This window comes from Chrysochloris asiatica, unplaced genomic scaffold (assembly GCF_000296735.1).
Source record: "Chrysochloris asiatica unplaced genomic scaffold, ChrAsi1.0 scaffold00092, whole genome shotgun sequence".
NCBI classification, from domain to species: domain Eukaryota; kingdom Metazoa; phylum Chordata; class Mammalia; order Afrosoricida; family Chrysochloridae; genus Chrysochloris; species Chrysochloris asiatica.
Window position 1 is genome coordinate 10,479,696 of NW_006408610.1, and position 9,365 is coordinate 10,489,060.

At 40.0% G+C, this 9,365-nt stretch overlaps 1 protein-coding gene across 1 annotated transcript in view; it reads right to left on the bottom strand.

The window, feature by feature from the left end:
• GLCE (glucuronic acid epimerase) overlaps positions 1–9,365 on the bottom strand; it is a 142,740-nt gene that overhangs the window by 37,287 nt on the left and 96,088 nt on the right. The window lies entirely within an intron of this gene.

A 9,365-nucleotide genomic window follows, 5' to 3' on the forward strand; every position in this document is an offset into this window, starting at 1 on the left:
ACCTCAATGTAAAGCAATAAAAAATCCTCACAACTAAACCCATAAACAGCATCATGATAAATTCAGTGCTCTCTAATACCCATTCTTTCCAATATTATCCATAATTTGTTATGATCCATACAGTCTAATGCCTTTGTTTGCTGAAACAATTCCAATTGTATTTCATCAATTCCTGGAGCCTTACTTTTCCCCAATGCCTTCAAGGCTGCTTGTACTTCATTGAAATGGTTGAACATTGACCCATTCTTTGTGTATTCCTTCTACCTTCTTTTGATGTTTACTGCATCATTTAATATTTTGCTCATTGTTTTCGTTGCATGACATACAGTTGGTTCTAACTCAAAGAGTGAAACACCACCTGGGTCTGCACCATCCTCACAACTGTTGTGACGTCTGAGTCCACTGCTGCTGCCACTGTGTCAATCTACCTTGTTGGCCATAGAATCTTTCACTATTTCAAATCTAGGCTTGAATTTTTCCAGCTTGAGAAATGTTGTGCATGTTCTTTCCCTTTTGGTTTTCTAACTCCAGGTCGTTGCACATTTCATTATGATACTTGATTTTGTCTTCTTGAACTATCATTTAAACATTTCTGTTCAACTCCTTTACATCATCATTGCTTCTTTAGCCACTGTATGTTTAAGAGCAAATTTCAGAGTTTATTCTGATACACACTTTTGTCTTTCTTTCCTTTCTTTTAAATGACCTTTTACTTTCTTCATATACGATATTCTTGATATCAGTTGCTTGTTAGTGTCCAATGTTTCAAATCTGTTCTTGAGATGGTCTCTAAATTCAGGTGGGATATACTCAAGGTCCTATTTTGGCTCTTGTGGACTTGTTTTAAAATTTATCAGCTTCAGCCGAACTTGCATGTGAGCCATTAACCACAGCTGACTCCTGGCCTTGTTTTAGCTGACGATATTGAAGTTCTCCAATGTCTCATCCCACAGATGTGACCTATTTGATGTATTTCATCTGGTGAGATCCAGGCATATAGGTGCCTTTTATGTGGGTGAGAAAAGATATTTGCAATGAATATATTACTGATCTTGCAAAATTCTGTCATTTGATCGTGTATCATCAAGGCCATCTTTTCTAACTACAGATCCCGCTTTTGTTTCCAACTTTTGCATCCCAATCACCAGTATTCACCAATGCATCTTTTTAATTGTTTGTTTAAAAAAAAAAAACTTGTTATTGTGAACTGAGTGACTATTTACAAACAAGATCATCAGTTTTACATTTAATAAATCATACACTTTGTTTTATCTCAGTGACTGCACTTCTTCCATGTAACAACAGTTATCTACTCTTCTCTGTAGTTCTTATTTTCATATCACCCACCTTCCCACCCCTTCTCAACGTTTCCCTTAGGTAATGCTGCCCTTTTGACTTGGAATGTTGACTGTCCCATCACTCATAGTAAGCATACCTTAGTGGTGGTGTTGTCCCCCTATATATTCCTATCTCCTGCTTATCTGAAACTTGGGCCACAAGGCTGAGTTCCTTTCTAGGCCTGAAGGGTGGTTGGGGACCACAGTCTCAGGTTCCTTCAGTCTCTTTCTGACCAGTAAGCCCTGCCTTTTTAGAAAAAAAAAAATAATGTTGAGTTTAGTTCCCCATATTCAGTCATTCTTTCCAGGACCTTCCATTGTGGTTCCTTTCAGAGCAACTGGCAGTGGTAGCCAGGCATCATCTAGTTCTTCTGGTTAATCAATTGATCTTGATGGCATGTTTGATCAATTCCAGACTGAAGAAGTTGGTAGAATTCTTCAATCTCCTCCTCACTTGCTTTCGTAGTTGGTACACACATTTGAATAACAGTTGTATTCATTGCTTTTCTTTGTGTAAGTGCATAGACTTATTCTATCACAAACAACATTGTATTCAAGCTAGATCTTGACATACTCTTTTGATGATACACACAATGCAATTATTCAATTTATCATTCCAGGCATAGCAAACCATATGATTGTCTGAATCAAAAATGGCCAATATCTGTTCATCTCAGCTCAGTAATGCCCAAGATATTGATCCTTATGCATTCCATTTCATTTGTGAAGATTTCCAGTTTTCCTAGATTCATATTTTGTACACTGCTTGTTCTAACTATCAGTGAATATGCACAGCTGATTCTTCTCACTTTGGGTTGTGCTCCATCAGCAAACAAATGTCAGGAAAGCTTTCCTCCACCCACATTGTTAAGGTTGACCCTACTTTGAGGAGGCAGCTCTTCTTCAGTCATAGTTTGAGTACCTTCCGACCTGAAGGGCTCATCTTTTGTTACTACATTAATAGAAGACAATATTTCCTTGCTATTCATAAGGTTTTTAGGGACCAATCCCTCAGAAGTAGACTGTGTATTTTTTCTTCCTAGTCTGTTCTTAGTCAGAAATTCTGTGGAAACCTGTCCACCATGGCTTATGAAACAGTGGGACAGCTTCCTGCAACAATAACATGCAAGCCACCACAGTACAGCAAGCTAACAGATGGATGGAGGAAATACAAAACAAAACCACAATGAGTTATCACTTTATGTCCATGAGAATGCTATAGGAAAACAACAAACAAAAAATAGTAAGTATTAGTGAGGATGTAGAAAAATTGGACTGCTCATATGTGTATGATGCTTTTGGGGATATGAAATAGTACAGCCACTGTGAAAACACTTTGGTGGTTCCTCAAAAAGTTAAACATAGAATTACATTGTTGTTAGGTGCCTTGGACTAATTTCCAACCCACAGTGACCACCCTACATACAACAGAATAGTCCGATGCCACTTTAACAATCACTGCTATGTTTCAGCCCATTGTTGTAAGCACTGTGCAAGTCCATCACACTGAGGGTGTTACTTTTTCAATGACTCTCTGCAAAGCATGATGTCCTTCTCCAACAACTGGTCCCTCCTGATAATATGTCCAAAGTGTGTGAGATGAAGTCTTGTCATCCTTGCTTTCAAGGAACATTCTGGCTGTACTTTTCCAAGACAAATTTGTTCATTCTTCTGGCAGTCCATGGTATATTCAATACTCTTCGCTAATATCCTCATTTCAATGCATCCATGCTTCTTCTCATGTATTTTATGTGTATGCTGAGCAAATAATTAGAAAAGCTTGACTATATTAAGAACTGGGTATTAGCATTGTAGAAAAGACTTAATACCTTTTGTACGCAGATGGCGCAACCTTGCTTGCTGAAAGCAAAGAGAACTTGAAGCACTTATTGATAAAGATAAAAAACTATAGCCCTCAGTATAGATTACCTCTAAGCATTGTTGTTGTTGTTAAGTGCCGTCGAGTCGGGTCCGACCCATAGCGACCCTGTACAGGGTTTTCGAGGGTGTAAATCTTTACGGGAGTAGAAAGCCTCATCTTTCTCCCGCGGAGTGACTGGTAGTTTCGAACCGCTGACCTTAAGGTCCGCAGCCCGATTCGTAACCACAAAAGTCCTTACAACTGGACTAGAAAGCAACATCATGATAAATGAAAAAAGCACTGAAGCCAAAAGAACCAATAGATCCATTTTGGAAGAAGTGCTGCCAGAGTGCTCCTTAGAGGCCAAGATGGCAAAACTTCATCTCTCATACTTTGGACATATTGTCAGGAGGGACCAGTTGCTGGAGAAGGATATCATATTTGGTATCAGAGAAAAAGAGTAGGACCCTCAACAAGATGGAATGGCCAAGTGACAGCATCGATGGGCTCAGCGTTCTGCTGTGAATAAGGTCACTATGGGTTGGTACCAACTCGATGGCACCTAACAACAACAACAAAACATTGTATCCTGTAATCTACCTGACATCCTCACCACCTGGATCTCTGTTCCTACATTTATCCCTTCTTTGACACTGATATTATTTTGTTCTTCAGTTGACCTCCCAGCTCCTTTGATTCATTGTTGTAATTTTGTTGTTCTGTACTCTGTCATCTGTCGACTGAGTTCCAGGTGGCATTGCCACGCCTGTCAATCTCTGGTTGTTGTTTGTTCTTGTTGGTTTTCAGTTCAAAGAGCTCCCTTTAGGATGTTTTGAAGTGCTGGATTGGTTTTGATAAAATATTTTAGATTCTGTTTATCCTAGAATGTTTTGGTTGCACCATCGTATTTGATTGATAGTTTTGCTGGATAGACAACTCTTGGTTGGCAGTTTTTTTCTTTTAGGGTTTTGTATATGTCTCCCCATTGCCTTCTTGTCTGCATGGTTTGTGCTGAATAGTCAGAGCTTAATCTGATTTGCTTGCCTTTGTGACACTTCTCTTCTCCCTGGCCGCTTTTAGGATTCTGTCCTTGTCTTTGATTTTGGAGAGCTTGATTATTATATGTTTTGGTGACTCTATTTTGGGGTCTATCCTTCCTGGGGCATGTTTGGCTTCTTGAATGTTTATCTTCTTTTCTTTCAAGATGTTAGGGAAATTTTCTTTCAGAAGCTCTTCAACTATCTCCTCTGTGGACTTCTCTGATTCTTTCTGTTCCAGAATGCCAATAATTCTTAAGTTATTCCTCTGCATGTTATCCAGCATGAATCTTTGAGTCTCTTCAGATTTTGTTATCCTTTTTTCAGCTTGCTCTTCTGTCTTAGCAGTATAGAGAGATTTGTTTTCCAGCTCGCTAGTTTTGGTCCATCTCTTCTATTGTGCTCCTTTCACCCTTCAGTGTATTGTCCATTTCTGATATTTTATTATTAATCATCTGGACCTCTTTTTGCAGGTTTTGAATTGTTTCCAATGCTGTTTCAATTTTGTTTGATTGCTCTTGTAGTACTTTCCTGACTTCTTCCTTGTTTTCTTCCACCCCATTTTGGAACATTTGAATATGTTTCCCTATCATTCTTCTGAATTCTTTCTTAGGCAAATACAAATGCTGCTCTTCCTCTTCTAGGGAGCCTTTGTCTGTCTCCAGTGCATTTGCCTCAATTACTCTTTTCTGGTTTTTGGACTGTTTGAGATCATTTGTTGTGTTTGAGATGTTTTGTTTGTCATTTCTAGTAGTTACGTGGGTTTTAAATACTCAAATGGATGTTTGTTGTTGTGTTAGTAAGCTTACTGGGTGTCTCCTGGTGTATATGATCAGGAGATAGGCTTTGCTTTTCGCATGTAATGCTTAGCAGCTATTATTGGTTCTTGTCTCAATGGTGGAATATTACGAGTTATGCTTGTAGCTTGGCTATATGGCCACGATTGCTGTGTCTTCTTGGGTAACATAGGGAGAAAAGGCTCCCACCTCCAGGAAAAATGTGTGATCAAAAGGACTGAAAGCAGAAGCAATATAAAAGCAAAGACAAAAACCACCACTTTGAAACAAAAATAAAACTGTGGCCGACTGTCCAGTCGCCTTGCTACACAGGCAGTGTGTGTGCACTGTAGAAGCCTCCAGCAGTGGGTGGGGGTGTCCACTTGCTCAGGCGCCTCCTCTAGTCACCACCGTAGAGGTGCGCAGATAGATATTGAGAAGTTGATGGGAGAAAGATTGTTCACTATTTTTGTCTCTGAAGGTCAGTTAGGTATCTGTGTGTGCACAGCGTAATTCTCAAGATAGTTGTGTCCTTTTATGTTGGGGTTTTACAGATTGTTCTATGGTTTGTCTGTCAGGCTTGACGTGCCTGCTTTTTTCTTGCTATATAGGCCTGAGTAAGGGTCGGGCGTTAAGTTAATTTTAGGGCTGCGACCCCGAGGCTAATGTTATAAGTAGCCACCAAGCTCTTTTTGTACCATGGGAAAACTGTGGGGTCAACGCTTCACTTTTTTTTTTTTTTTTTGGTTTTGGGGGGTGCGCAACCACCCGCCTGAAGATGTCTGGGCTGGGCAAAGAAGGTATGGCAGGGAATAGGAGGAAAAAATGTGTAGAATCCCCCTCACCTTCTTTTGCAAATGTCACTGCACCCTTTGACGGTCTGGCTGTAGGCCCGCCCTCTGAACTCTGCCCCGGCAGGGTGGCCACAGAGGGAGTCCCGTCTCCAGAGATTCCTAACTTGAAGTATTTTTCTTTATATCGTGATTTTTTCACTTGCGAGTACAGGAAACTGACGTCCTGGACCTTATGATAGATCTGGAGCTCTGGTGTTCTGTGAGCACAGCTTCGGTGAGTTTTCAATCCCTCTCCCACAGAGCCTCTCCTACCTGGCTGTCTCTGCTGCCACCCAAACTGGAAGTCGTAACTGGTTTCCTTTTGAGGTGATGAAATGTTTTGGAACTGTTAAATTTCACCTCCACTTACAAACAATGAGCTGGCTCCCTAATAAGCATTTAAGATAAACAATAACTTTTTTTAAAGCTAACATTAAGAACTTAGATTTTGAACATTTTTGATGTGCTTTAATCCACTGTGGTGGTGTTGTCGGCCAACAAAATTATCTTCATGTTAGCGCCAAAGTCCTTTAGCTACAACTCAAGTATTTTGATACCTTCCTTGTGTTCTGTATGACAAACCATCCCATATTTATCAGGTCATTTCCTGCCAGAGTCTTGAAACAGCCAATGAATGAAAAAGGAAGCAGTCCTTTTTTTGAGGAGCTAGGGAGAATGCAGCAGATGAAACATTTAACAAATCATTTTGTCACATGTCAGGTGCTATACATACCTTCTGGTGGACTCCTCGTATACACTGTAGGATAAGCACTGAACTGCAAACCACAGCCTGCGGTTCCAACCCACCAGCTGCTCCTCTGAAACCTTCTACAGAGACACTATGAGTTGGAATCAACTTGACAGCACTTAACAACATGCATACTTTCAAGTGCTGTAGAGCATGAAATCTGAAGGTTTTGTGCTTGTGAAGGGCTTCAGCAAGGCAGAGCTGAATTCCATCTAGTGCCTAGGTTTAAGTGTCCAACTTTCCTTGAGTACCTCATGCTCCTCTGACAGTGGAACTGCTAGAGTAAGAACCAGCATATTTAAAGTGGGGGTGGGGCCACATGCTCCAGCCAGGCTTTGCAGGAATATGATTGGACACACCCATTAATGGTCACTTTGTTGTGATGCCATACCTTAAGATCCTCAGACTGCAAGCTTTCCTATCTGCATTGGTCCCCTCCTGGCATGCATGTGTATGCATGGCTATTGCCATCAGCCCTGGCTGTAGGAGGAGATTCGTTTGTTCTTATAAAAGGTCTCCACGTGGAGACAGAACTTTGGAAACTCATCATGGTGCCTATGATGCCTGTTTTGTCTTGTGATTACTCTTAAGACTTTATAAAGAGTCTATAGAATATTTACATCTTTGAAAATGAGGTCTTCCTCTCCTAAGACACAAGGAGCCCGGGTGGCACAAGAGGTACGCACTTGCCTGCTAACAAAGAGGTCAGTGGTTTAAACCTACCAGATACTCCATGGGACAAAGATGTGGGCAGTCTGTTGCCATAAAGATTTACAACCTTGGAAACCCTATGGGGTAGTTCTGAGTCAGAACTGATTCCATGTCAACAGGCTGGGTTTTTGGAGGAGATTCATAAGGATTTCTTATGATTTTTTTTTATTTCAGTTATTGAAATCTAATTCTGTAAAGGAGCTCATATTATCACCAACATATAAATGAGGAAACTGAGTAGCTTTGAATTTGCTGGAGAAAAACTGTAAGCAAGTACACAGTGGGATTTTAACTTGGATTTACCTGGCTTCAAAGCATAATTTTGTTGTTGTTGTTGTTGTTGTTGTTCTGCTTTAACTTTAGATCACAATCGCTTCTTCTCTAGCTCTAAATCAATATTTACTTGCTCAACCAAATAGGTAAGAGAATAACTTGCCCTTGGTTTGTGTAGACACAACTCTACAGAACTAGTATTATATAGCAGCGTCTAACATGAAAACTTGATTTTCAAGAGAGCTTCAAACTATATACTGTATTCAATTTCATTCTCTCCAGCCCTGAAAGCAATAATATACAGAATTAGCACAGGAATGTTTTTTAAAGAGCAAAGAGTTACTTTACATCTAGAAAAGTCCCACAATTATAATACTTAATTTAAAAAGCCCTCTCCCCCTCCTAAGCAAGGTGTCAAAGGAAGCATATGCTCTGTAAATAAATTAGATCGGAAAGGAGCCCTAGGCCTTTTCAGCTGCATTAAGATTCCTCAACTCATTAGGAAAGCCAAGAGACAGAAAACCTAATGATGTGTTTACTCTGTACAACTCATGCATAGGGGACTTCACAGTACAACTTGGCATAGAACTAGCCTAAGATGTTCTGCGGCGCAGGTGCTGAGAATAAGTTTTTAGGGAATATCTTTATCAAGTTTAGTACCATCCTGCAAAACAGAAATGGCCAGTTGCTTTTTTAGAGTAATTTAAAAAAGAATCCTAAGACAAGAAAGCTAGACTCTGAGCAATACAGAAGAAACTGTATATGGAAGAAATCTGTGCCCAGGCTGATTTTTAAATGCGAGTAATCATGGTGTTAACTGTTGATACAGAAATAGTAGAATGAAGTGGTGAACTACTTCACAAGACAATTCAGAAAGCATCACATCAGAAAACATGATTAAGCGAATGTGCTAAGGGGAATCAAGAGAGACAAATCCACCAAACTGTCAAAGACTACTATGAATCCTATTTGGCTTAGTTTTTTTCCTTTGCTGTTTATGATTTAAACAAACACACACACACTAATATTTCAGAATTCTTACACTGTATAATTTTTACAAAAACAAAACCCATAAAACTACCAACCAACAAAAAAGACCCCATATTTAAAAATCCTCTTAACTAACTAGTTAATGAAATAATGACAGGAGACAGGAAAGTGGTAGGGAAAGAAAGCCAACTGAGTTCTTATTAACATGTTGTTGTTAAGTACTGTCAAGTCAGTTCCAGCTCAAAGCCACCCTGTACAGGGTTTCCGAGGCTTTTTCAGTGTTTTCAGAAGCAGAAAGTCTTTCTTTCTCCCATGAAGCGATCAGTGGGCTCGACTCGATAAACTTGTGGTTGGCAGAGCAGTGCTTGTCCTATGGAGCCATCCCACTCGTCTTATTAATATCAGCACATGCAATTCTCACTACAAAGCAAGTGTTTTCTCCATTTTTCTCGAGAAGGGAACTGCCTGGAGCCCACTATTGCCTCACTCACCCAGGAGCTTTGCTCCCACTGCCAATGATGTCCCCTCCCTCCACAGCCACCGTTTCCGCAGAGATGCAAGAGGAACACACCGTCTACCTCAGAGGGACCTACAGGGCTGGCCATCTTGAGGACTAAATAAGATAATGTACATCCATTAAAAATCTGGAAATATGTTACTTCTATTTTTCTTTCAGAGACGTTAGTAATTTGTCTGGTCACAAATTTTAAAAGTGGTACAGTTGGTATCAAGATTGACATCGAAATTTAAAGAGACAGTATAGACATAAAACCAAACAGCCACCACTCGTCTGTCTGTC